This window comes from Dermochelys coriacea, chromosome 2, assembly GCF_009764565.3.
Source record: "Dermochelys coriacea isolate rDerCor1 chromosome 2, rDerCor1.pri.v4, whole genome shotgun sequence".
NCBI classification, from domain to species: domain Eukaryota; kingdom Metazoa; phylum Chordata; order Testudines; family Dermochelyidae; genus Dermochelys; species Dermochelys coriacea.
Genome location: NC_050069.1, coordinates 170,272,695 through 170,282,504, shown reverse-complemented (window position 1 = coordinate 170,282,504; position 9,810 = coordinate 170,272,695). Strand labels below are relative to the sequence as shown.

General features: G+C 40.9%; 1 pseudogene; it reads left to right on the top strand.

Annotated features, from left to right (window-relative positions):
- Positions 1-8,666: 8,666 nt before the first annotated feature.
- Positions 8,667-9,399, top strand: LOC119850457 (annotated as a pseudogene).
- Positions 9,400-9,810: the final 411 nt, after the last annotated feature.

The window sequence follows — 9,810 nt, the reverse complement described above, 5'->3', positions numbered from 1 at the left end:
TGCATAAATAGTTCATATTTTAGTCCAGGCTATGGGATCTGGTCTCATATGTAAATGTGATGGTCATCAGCAGATATTTTACATGCAGGAGGCTCAATAGGGTTTGCTTATCTTGTCTTGAATCATATACAACATGGTCATTATCCAGTGTTGTAAAATGTCTCTTATCTTAAAATATAGTTTTGCTCATGTATCTTCTGATCTGAATGGCCTGAACTAGTTTTTGCAACTGTTCTACAGCACTTGCTCCACTTTCAAGGTGCCAGCAATTATCACAAAACAACTCAAACATTATGTAATTAATTGCATCAATGAACACAGCTGATTTTGCGCTTTGTAAGACGGGGATTATTGGAATGGATGTAGGCACCAGCAGTATGATTTTTTGACTCCACCTTTATTAAGTGGGTGGGAAGGATGTATGAGTCACAGTGATTTAAGAGAAGGCAGAGAAACCTAATTAAGAGTTCCTTATCTCTTTTAATAGTTAGGAAGTTTGTCAAACTGTCCTTTCACAAAACACACTGCAAGATAACAAATTTGGTCAATGACCACCCTGTAAAACTTCTTAGATCTCCAAAACCTTTCTCTGCAATGAAATGGCCCATCACCCAAAACAAAGCAATTAAGTACAGAACAATCACATCCATCTCAAACCCCTGTATGTCTATTAAATTACTCCCCAATTAGACTCAAGCAGATAAAATATGATATACAGTACATAAATCCACAGCTGAATCGAAGTAAATTGATACATACTTTAAATAATAGTTTAGATTATAGCAATTTTCTTCACAACTAATCTAAAAATATTTCACAAATCTCTTTCTCTCTCACACACACATTGTGAGATTTTAAAAAAACGCTTACTATTTGCCTAATTTTGCTCCTGTTAGCCAATGATAAAACATGCATTGACTTCAGTGGGAGTAATAAGGTTAATGCTGAGCACTTTTCAAAATTCTACACATATAGTATAAGTATATGGACTTACATATATATTATAGGTGTATCTGGTATCACTGCTTATTATGAAGGTTGCCTGACGCTTACATTGTAAGACCCTGTTTTCAGTTGCTAATAACTAACAAAGTTTAACTATTTGGGCTAAAATGTCATCATCCCATGAAAATCTGCCTACGTTTGGCCAAATTAAAGCATGCTCCAGCCCAAGGCTCTGCTGGACTTTCCCTGCAACTGCAGCTCTGTGCTGTTGTGGGCTGTGCTGGGTGTGGGTACCTGAACTCAGTGTAGGGTACCTGTCTGTCTTGTGCTCTCAATGACCCCAGGACTAGGTTGCATGGAGGAAGAAGATGCCTGATTTGAATGAAGAGGTGACAAGAACCAAACTTGGAGGTGGGGGGTTGATTGGGACAAAGAGCCTGCAATTGGAGGCTGGCAGGGGGAGAAGGAAGCTGGGATTGGGAGTTGCAGTGGGGTGGATACTAGGACTGACTGGGCAAGGACAATGGAACTTGGACCACGGGAGGCAAAAGGAGGTGGAACTGAGAGCTAGTAAATCTGGGGGAGACAGATTGTAGGAGGAATCGGAGAGAAGGGAGAATGGGACTGGCTGGGCAAGGAGACTGAGACAAGGAGGTTAGGGATGGGATAACAGTGAGATTGGCTGAGGATCAGGGATAGAGATTGGGACTGGAAATCAGTGGGAATAGGGAATTGTGGGTGGGGAAGGATGTGGCTACTGGAGGCTAGGTTATGGAGCCAGGGAAGGGAGGAACTGATAATGGCTGTGCAAGGAAACTGCAGTTGTGATAAGACACCTTTGTAGAAATTGGGACTTGGGTAGGCAAGGATAATTGGCCTGGGATGAGGAACTGGCATGGAAAAGAGACAGGATTGGGACAGGGTTAGGTTGGGTGGCAAGGACAGACGGGATTATGCTTGGGCAGTATAATCTATGTCCACTGCAGCACACTTGCCTTTATAACCTGGATTAGACCCCCAAGATTCCTGAGTCTCTGCTGCCAGCAAATAACTGTGAAAGTCACTGGAAAAAGTGCCTCATCCGCCCCTAGTGCTGGTCCACACAGAGTATGACAACTTATTGCTGCTATCAATTATTCCATTAACACAAGTAGCAGAGGTTAAAGTGGTGGATCTATAGGTTCCAATCCTGCTGATGACCCACGTAGATGTCCATGAGATGCCACATTATGGAATTTCTGTTTTTTGTTTGCTTTTTTAAAAGCTAGGAAATTACATACACAAAACTGTGTTAGAAGAACGTTTTTAAGGGTGCAAAGTCAAGCACTCAACAGTTAGGAAATGCCAGAAACAAGGTTGCCTTAGAGTAAGAGAATGTGTCATGGGACATTTAATTTTTGTGAAAGGCAGATGGGCCTTTCTGAAAGACGCAATATGGAAAACTACTCAGTACTTAGTTGCTCTACACTGAAGGGTTGAGTTTATGAAACACAATTGAAAACTTGGTGCCTGATCCAGAGCCCACTGAAGTTAGTGGAATGACCCACATTGAATTCAGTGGGCTTTGGCTCAGACCTTTAGAGCCTTCACTAGACTTTCCAAAATCTTTCAGTTTTTCCCTATAGTGCTACTACGAAATGGAGTCCAGATACTGATATGCAAATGAAGATAGCAAAAATTCCTGTTTGCTTCAGGCTTCCCCTGGAGTAGCCAATATTAACACACATAACTTTAAAATGGGATTAGGTTTATGCAAGAAAATATTATATTATACATGCACACACAATGAAACAACAAAATCTGTGATGTCTCTTATACATGGAATGCCATCCCTGAACTGATCTGTAAGGCAACTACTTCTTTCCTTCAAATTTTTCCCCAAGACCTCTCCTGCCATGACCCCCTAAAAGAAATCAGCCTATAAAGGAGAGCTTAGCTGAGGGATTATTGGGTATAGCTGCCACTTACTTTACCTATTTAAAATAATAAAATAAATAATAATAACTGATATTCCTCTCCATCCACTTTTCATATGACATGTCTCCTGAGACTGTAAGGGTCATATTCACAAAGAGACTTAGGAGCCTAACTGCCTCTTTAGGTACCTAAATCCAACATTTAAGTGCCATTTATAGTATGTCTACATGTATAATGGTGTAGAGTACATATACAGCACGCTTCCCTAGCGTGGGTACAAATAGCACTGTAGATGGTGAGGCACGGCTTAAGCAAGGAGAGTGCCCTACATGACTGAACCCCCAGGGTAAATACCCTACATGGCTCTCTAAACTCCCAAGCAGTGCCTCCCATGTCTACATGTCTATTTTTAGCAGTGTAGTGTCCTACTGCCTCCCTGAGCCTGGAGCCTCTTCCTACCACAGTGAAAGGCTCTGTCAATGGGGAGAAAGTGGGGAAAGGCTCCAGCAGCTTCCAGCCTTTCCCCCCACTGTCCCCCCCTTCCAAAACCTTTCCTTAGAGAACAATGAAAGACTCCAGCAGTGAGGCGCTGCCTTTCCCTACTGCCTCCCTGCTGCTAGGATCTTTCACAGAGGCATGTAGCTATATACCACAGTGAAATGTATGGGCATATCCAGCCTTTCACTGTGGTGTGTAGCTAAACATGTAATGCATGCATGCTACATGCTGCCGTAAGTGAAGAGATAGCCTTATATTCTTAAAACCACTGCTCACCTGTTGCCTAACCCTGTGGTTGCTTAAATCCTCACATGTCTGCTGGTGGGCATGCACAAAGCTAAGTCCTGACACCATGCCACAGCTAACGAGCTGCTTGGTGACCTAGTTCATGCCTAAGCCTTGAGTCTCATATTAGGAGTTTCCTGACCCATCTCACTTGTGGGGCTCTGTCCAGTAGGTATGCTCTGAACATGCATAACCAGCACAAAAGACTAGCTGGGGGAAAGCAAGTAGGTAGTTATGTATCCAGTGCTGGCTGATGGCCTAGTGCACCCCTGTAGAACATGAAAAACCCAAGTTCAAATCCCTGCAGTGCTTGATTTGGAGAAAGGACTTGAACTCAGGTTTTCCACATCCCAGGTGAGTGTTCTAATCACCAGCATACATGAGTAGGGTGTGTCTCTGTGTGTCTTTCTATACCGCTCCTATTGAAGCTGTTCTGTTTTGTATAAATAACTGAATATTTATTGATGCAAGTACTTAAACCTGACTCTTCCACATGCCAGGGGAGTGCTCTAAGCACTGGGCTTTAGAGTCGGTATCTCTCTCTCTCCCCCTCCCCCACAACCCTCCCCAGCTTTCTGACTTCTGTGGATCCCTTTCATAGGGGCTTAACTCTCCCTGTGCGTTACTATGGGAAGCCTGAAGACCTAACTCAGGGCTGAGAATTCCACTGGGCCTAGAAGTTAGGCCTAAAGTCCCTTTGTCAGTCTGGCCCTAATCAGTTTGTCTTTGTATGTGCTTGTACAGCACCTTGTACGTTGGGACACTGATCCTATAACCACTCTGTGTTACTGTAATTTAAATAAGTAATAATAATAACTACTACTACCAATAATAATTAATTTGGTGCCAGGGCAGCTGCAGTTGGTTAGACCAGGGTGTGATTCCACTGACATGACATGTGTAACCTGACTAGTAATCTCATGATTTTTCCACAAAATTTCCAGCACAGCTTGTACTGCTTGAGCTAGAAATGCCATTAGAACAGCCTATTTTGCAATATTTTGGCATTTCTATTTCCAGTCTGGCCAAAATCAGGAAGTGCACAGGCAGTATAGAGCACAATAAAAACAAACAGGTGGAATGGCCTGTTAGAGTAATTTACACATAATTAGGACCAGAATTAAGGATCCCTCAACAATTCACAACTTGTGCAGAGCTTTGTAGTGTTCATCCAACTGGGAAGCACTGTTGAAAATTTCTAGCAATCTGTAGCCCATATCACTACTGGATTGGAGTTTCACAAGCATATATGGATTTATTATCACAACACTCCTCTGACTTCCATGCATGGCTGCACAGAGCTATTTGAATATTAAAAAAATAAAATAATTTATTTTGTGAATGAAATCATGGAGTCTGGATAGCTAATAGTTGCAGGCTGATCTAAGTGTTATTCATGAATAACCAGCCAGCCGTGGAGTATGTGAAAATGTTTGTAAAACCCAGAAATGTAATGAGTTTTAGAGCAAATAAATAGCCATCCAAAAATATGGACTAGACATGTGTTAATAATTATTTTCTATATTTTGCTCACTATTACTTTTCCTTGTGTATTGTTCAGCCATATATCTGGCTGGTGGATCTTGTCCACGTGCTCAGGGTCTAACTGATCACCATATTTGGGGTCGTAAGGAATTTTTCTTAGCTCAGATTGGTGGAGACCCGGTTTTCTTTTGGGTTTTTTTGTTTTTTGCCTTCCTCTGCAGTACGGGGCATAGGTAATTTATTAGTTTGAACTAGAGTAAATGGTGGATTCTCCGTAACTTGAAGTTTTAAAATAAAATTTTGAGGACTTCAGTAACTCAGCCAGAGATTATGGGCCTATTACAGGAGTGGGTGGGTGAGGTTCTGTGGCCTGCAATGTGCAGGAAATCAGACTAGATGACCTGATGGTCCCTTCTGGCCTTAAAGTCTATTAGTCGATGAGTCTCCTGCTTAAAAAGTTTTAATTATTCAAGCAGGGAGTAATCACATACCCTAAATAGCGAGTAGTCAATAGTGCAAAAAGGAAGAGTTGGCAAACAACCTGTAGCTTGAAAATAGTTTGTCTAAACTATTAGCAAATAAGATATACATTTTCAGAAATTAGGATAAGTTTTTGAATGCTTTTCCTATGGAAAAATGTGCTGAATTTGCAATGAATGCTATTCACAATCTGTGTTCAGCTTTAAAGAAGTCCAGCCCAAGGTCCATTGAATCTAAAGACTCCCAGGGCCTTCACTGGCATTTGATTAGGACCTAAATGAGAAGCACTTTTTGAGGAAGTACTGTGGTATGAAAAATGTGATACAAATTTCATTGTATTACACGTGTTTTTAGCAATTATTCAATTCCATTTAATCCAGTGGGGAGGATCTTTGGGTAGAATTTTATTGAATATTGACTTATGATTTTCATTGTATTTACTTATTTCATTATGGTGCACATTTTCCAGCATCTGGCATGATGCACAAAAACAAAGAGAATTAATCAACTGAATTTCAACTCAGCCTAGAAAAACCAAGCAAAAGGAATTTATTAGCTAATCTATTAATCAAAAACGGAGCAAAAACAAATAATCCAAGATAGAAGAGATGAGTCCAACAATGTCAAAAATGGATACACCCAAGAGTAAGAGTTTTGCACAAAGCTGTGAAACCAGTCTCAGAGGAACTGGCAGACACACTGTGGGAGAGAATTCCATAGACAGGGTCCCTGAATCAAGAGGGGACCATAGCTGGTTCATTCAGTCTGTCATTGATTGGTTGTGATACTTCAAACAGCCAATGACATTTCTCCTTGACAGATGTCAGTTCCAAATCATAAGGACTTAACTACACATAGCAGAACCTCTTGAAAACTGTTAAAATTTTCTGATGGGGAGATGCAAGTTCACAGGAGAGCGTTTAAAGGGAAAGGTGCAAATCTAGTGAAGTGCCTTCTCATCTATACTTGTGTGATACAGGTCAACAACACCTCACGATCAGTTGCATAAAACTTGCTAATAGACCTAAAAAAATTCCCAGTATTGACACCTTGGGACAGATCCTCAGCTGGTCTCAATTGTCAGCTCCATTCACTTCAGTGAAACTATAATAATTAATACCAGTTGAGGATTTGTCCGTTATTTTCCATTACGAGGAGGAGCTCATGAACAATCCAATCTATTTTCCAAAAACAAGTATCCTGCTAGTGGGAGAAGCAAAGCTATGAACATGAAAAGAAATGAACAGTTAATACTTATTGATTAGATTTTGTAATAAAACACTCTTTTCCTTGTTATCTTTATCTTACCAGATTCCTAAACTGTTTTTCATAAAGCTATCATAATGTAGCTGCATCAGAAGTTGAATATAGGCACTGAGTTTTTCAAAGAATGTATTCACAGGATAGATGAGGCCCTAAACTGACTTCTCAGAAAAATGGACCCCCCTCATGGCAACCACTTTGGTTCAAATAGCAAAACATTTACCAACAGATCAGAGAAAAAGTTACACAATAAAGGCATTTACCAGATCACATGCAGAGTTTTATTTTAAAACTTAATTTAGTAAATTCTTACTGTAGTGCATTTAGTATTCAGGAAAGGTAAGTTTGACAGCTCAGAGGAGCCGAGGCACTGAATGCAACAGAAAGACCATGTAGCACACAGCCTGACAGCTGGGAGAAGGAGGCTAGGGAAAAGGCTGGGAGTGAACCAAGGAAGTGGGCCAACAGCAGGGAGGCATGAGGCATCTACAAATCTGGATGACTGGAGAGTAACACTGAGTGGCTTCCTACTAATACCATAGATAACAGAAATGAACTCTGGCCAGTAGGACTGGAAAATCAGCCCCTAATTGCCCTGACTAGAAGAGGTTCATGAGGTACAGCCCCCGAAGAGCCATATGGGGCATACTTTTCCATGTACCCCTCTAATGAACTGCCTGATGGGGCTGAGTTAGGAACTATTATATAACAATTCACTCTTGTATATGAGCGTGAGATTGAAGGGGGTGTACACTGTTCCCACCTACCAATCCCAGTAAAGAATCTGTTGTTGCTTATTCAAAGTGGTGTGTATGTTTAATAGGAACTCATCATGGTTTTATAGATTTTAAAGCCAGAAAGGACCATTATAATCATCTAGTTTGACCACCTGTGTAAACAGGCTATAGAATTTCACTCTGTTAAGCCTGCATCAAGCAATAGCTTCTATCTGAGCTCTCAATGGCACTGTCGCTCTTTAGAGAACATGGAGTATGCACCAATGGGTTCTCTGATGACTGCTGAATCAGATGCATGACTGACAGTCCCATCCACAGGTAGGACACACCCATGCACTAGCAATGCTCTGATTCTGAGCAGCACATTCTTTCCTCCTCTGACACCTTTAAGCTAGAGCATATCTATTACTTTTACTAAAGGAACATTTCTACGAAGAGCTGGAGGTGGCAATGCAGAAAAGATCCACCTATACAATCATCCAAGGGGACTTCAGTGCAATAGTAGGTGGAAAGGAGAATGAGAATTAAAAGTATGTGGGAAAATTCAGAAAAGGTATAAGAAATGATCACGGAGCATGTCTGGTTGGGTTTGCAGAGGCAAATCATCTCCACATAATGAACATGATATTTCAAAAAGGAAAATGTCGGCAGTAGACATGGAAAAGCCTGGATGGAATCACACTGAATCAGTTTAATTATGTATTGATGCATGCCAAAAGAATCTTCAACGGTGTAGTGATAATAGGAGAATGAATCATTTGCACAGGTTCAGACCATTGTATGTTGTGCTCAAAACTATGCATTGACAATGCCTACAAAGACTGAGTCAAGAGGTGCCAGACACCGAAGCAAAAATGGCATTTTAACAAAGAAGCATTTGCACAGGAAGTGAGTGAAATGGACCTCGAGTATAAGGTCAACCAGGACATTGATGAGAACTATGAAGAGTTTATCTCACAGATAATCTCAGGAGCTAAGAAAACAAAGGCATTGAAAATTCTGGGATGCAAGCAGAGGATCAGCAAGGAAACTGTGAATCTGATGGTGAGGACACACATGAAATTAGAAGGAAAAACGGGTGAAGAAGACAGGACACTGTGCAAAGAAATTCATGTGAAGATCAAAGAAGACTACAAAGACTTTAGAAAAAAGAAATTGAGAGAGGCAGCCAAAAAGAGCAAGAGTCTGAAGAAGGTACAAAGAGATGTTAGGCTGAAACAGATTATCCCAGAAGCGCTGAAAGATGAAAATCGTGAAAGGACATTGGAAAGAGCAAGATGAACGAAATATGTACGAAATTCTCTGCTCCTCACATGTCAATGTGCAGCATACACCATCAAGGCAGCAGGTTATAGAAGAAGTTCCAGATGTTATGTGGGAAGAAATAAAATATGTAGTTCATAACATAAAGAGAAGGAAGACCCCAGGAGTGGACGATATTTGGCCAGAATATCTCAAAACTCTCTTCAAAGCATTGGCGCAACAGTTCACCATCTACATTAATAGCAAGGGCATTCCAGATGATGGAAGAAATTGAAAACAATAATATTGATGAAGAAAGGCAATCCAGAAGAACTGAGCAACTACCGTCCGATTATACTTCTCTCACAAGTGCATAAGGTCTTCACAAGCATCATACTCAATCAGATTAAGAAGGATCTTGAAATGTACAAAAGCAGAAAACAAGCTGGTTTCTGCTCAGTGAACTGATCACATTCACTCAGTTTGGCAGCTCATTGAAAATTACAAGGAATACAAAGTACCATTGTGTATTGCATTTGTCGACTAAATGCTAAAAATGGAGCAAATGCTTCAAAATAAACCCAGCAGTTATTTAAAAACACTTTGCTCATTTTCAGTGAGCTATCATCCCTTAATGGTAGCAACAGCATGCAGTACAGATACAAGGACTTTTCTAAATTTCAGCTTGCTTGCCGGCAGAGCTTTGCTGTCGAGCTGCTTTCAGTAGTGAGCACTGTGTCTAGTAGTGTGTCCATAATTAGGCCTTAAATCATAAACATTTAGGGCCTAGTGCTGATTTTCCTTTTGAGGTACATGTCTTTTATGTCAAGTTGGTCCTGAACTGGAACCCCAGATGAGAACATGCTCAAACTTTGGGAAGGTTTGAGTCTATGCCCTCCCTCACTCTTTCATAACACACACATGGAGGTCAGACTGGAGTCATTCAGCAACTAGTGTG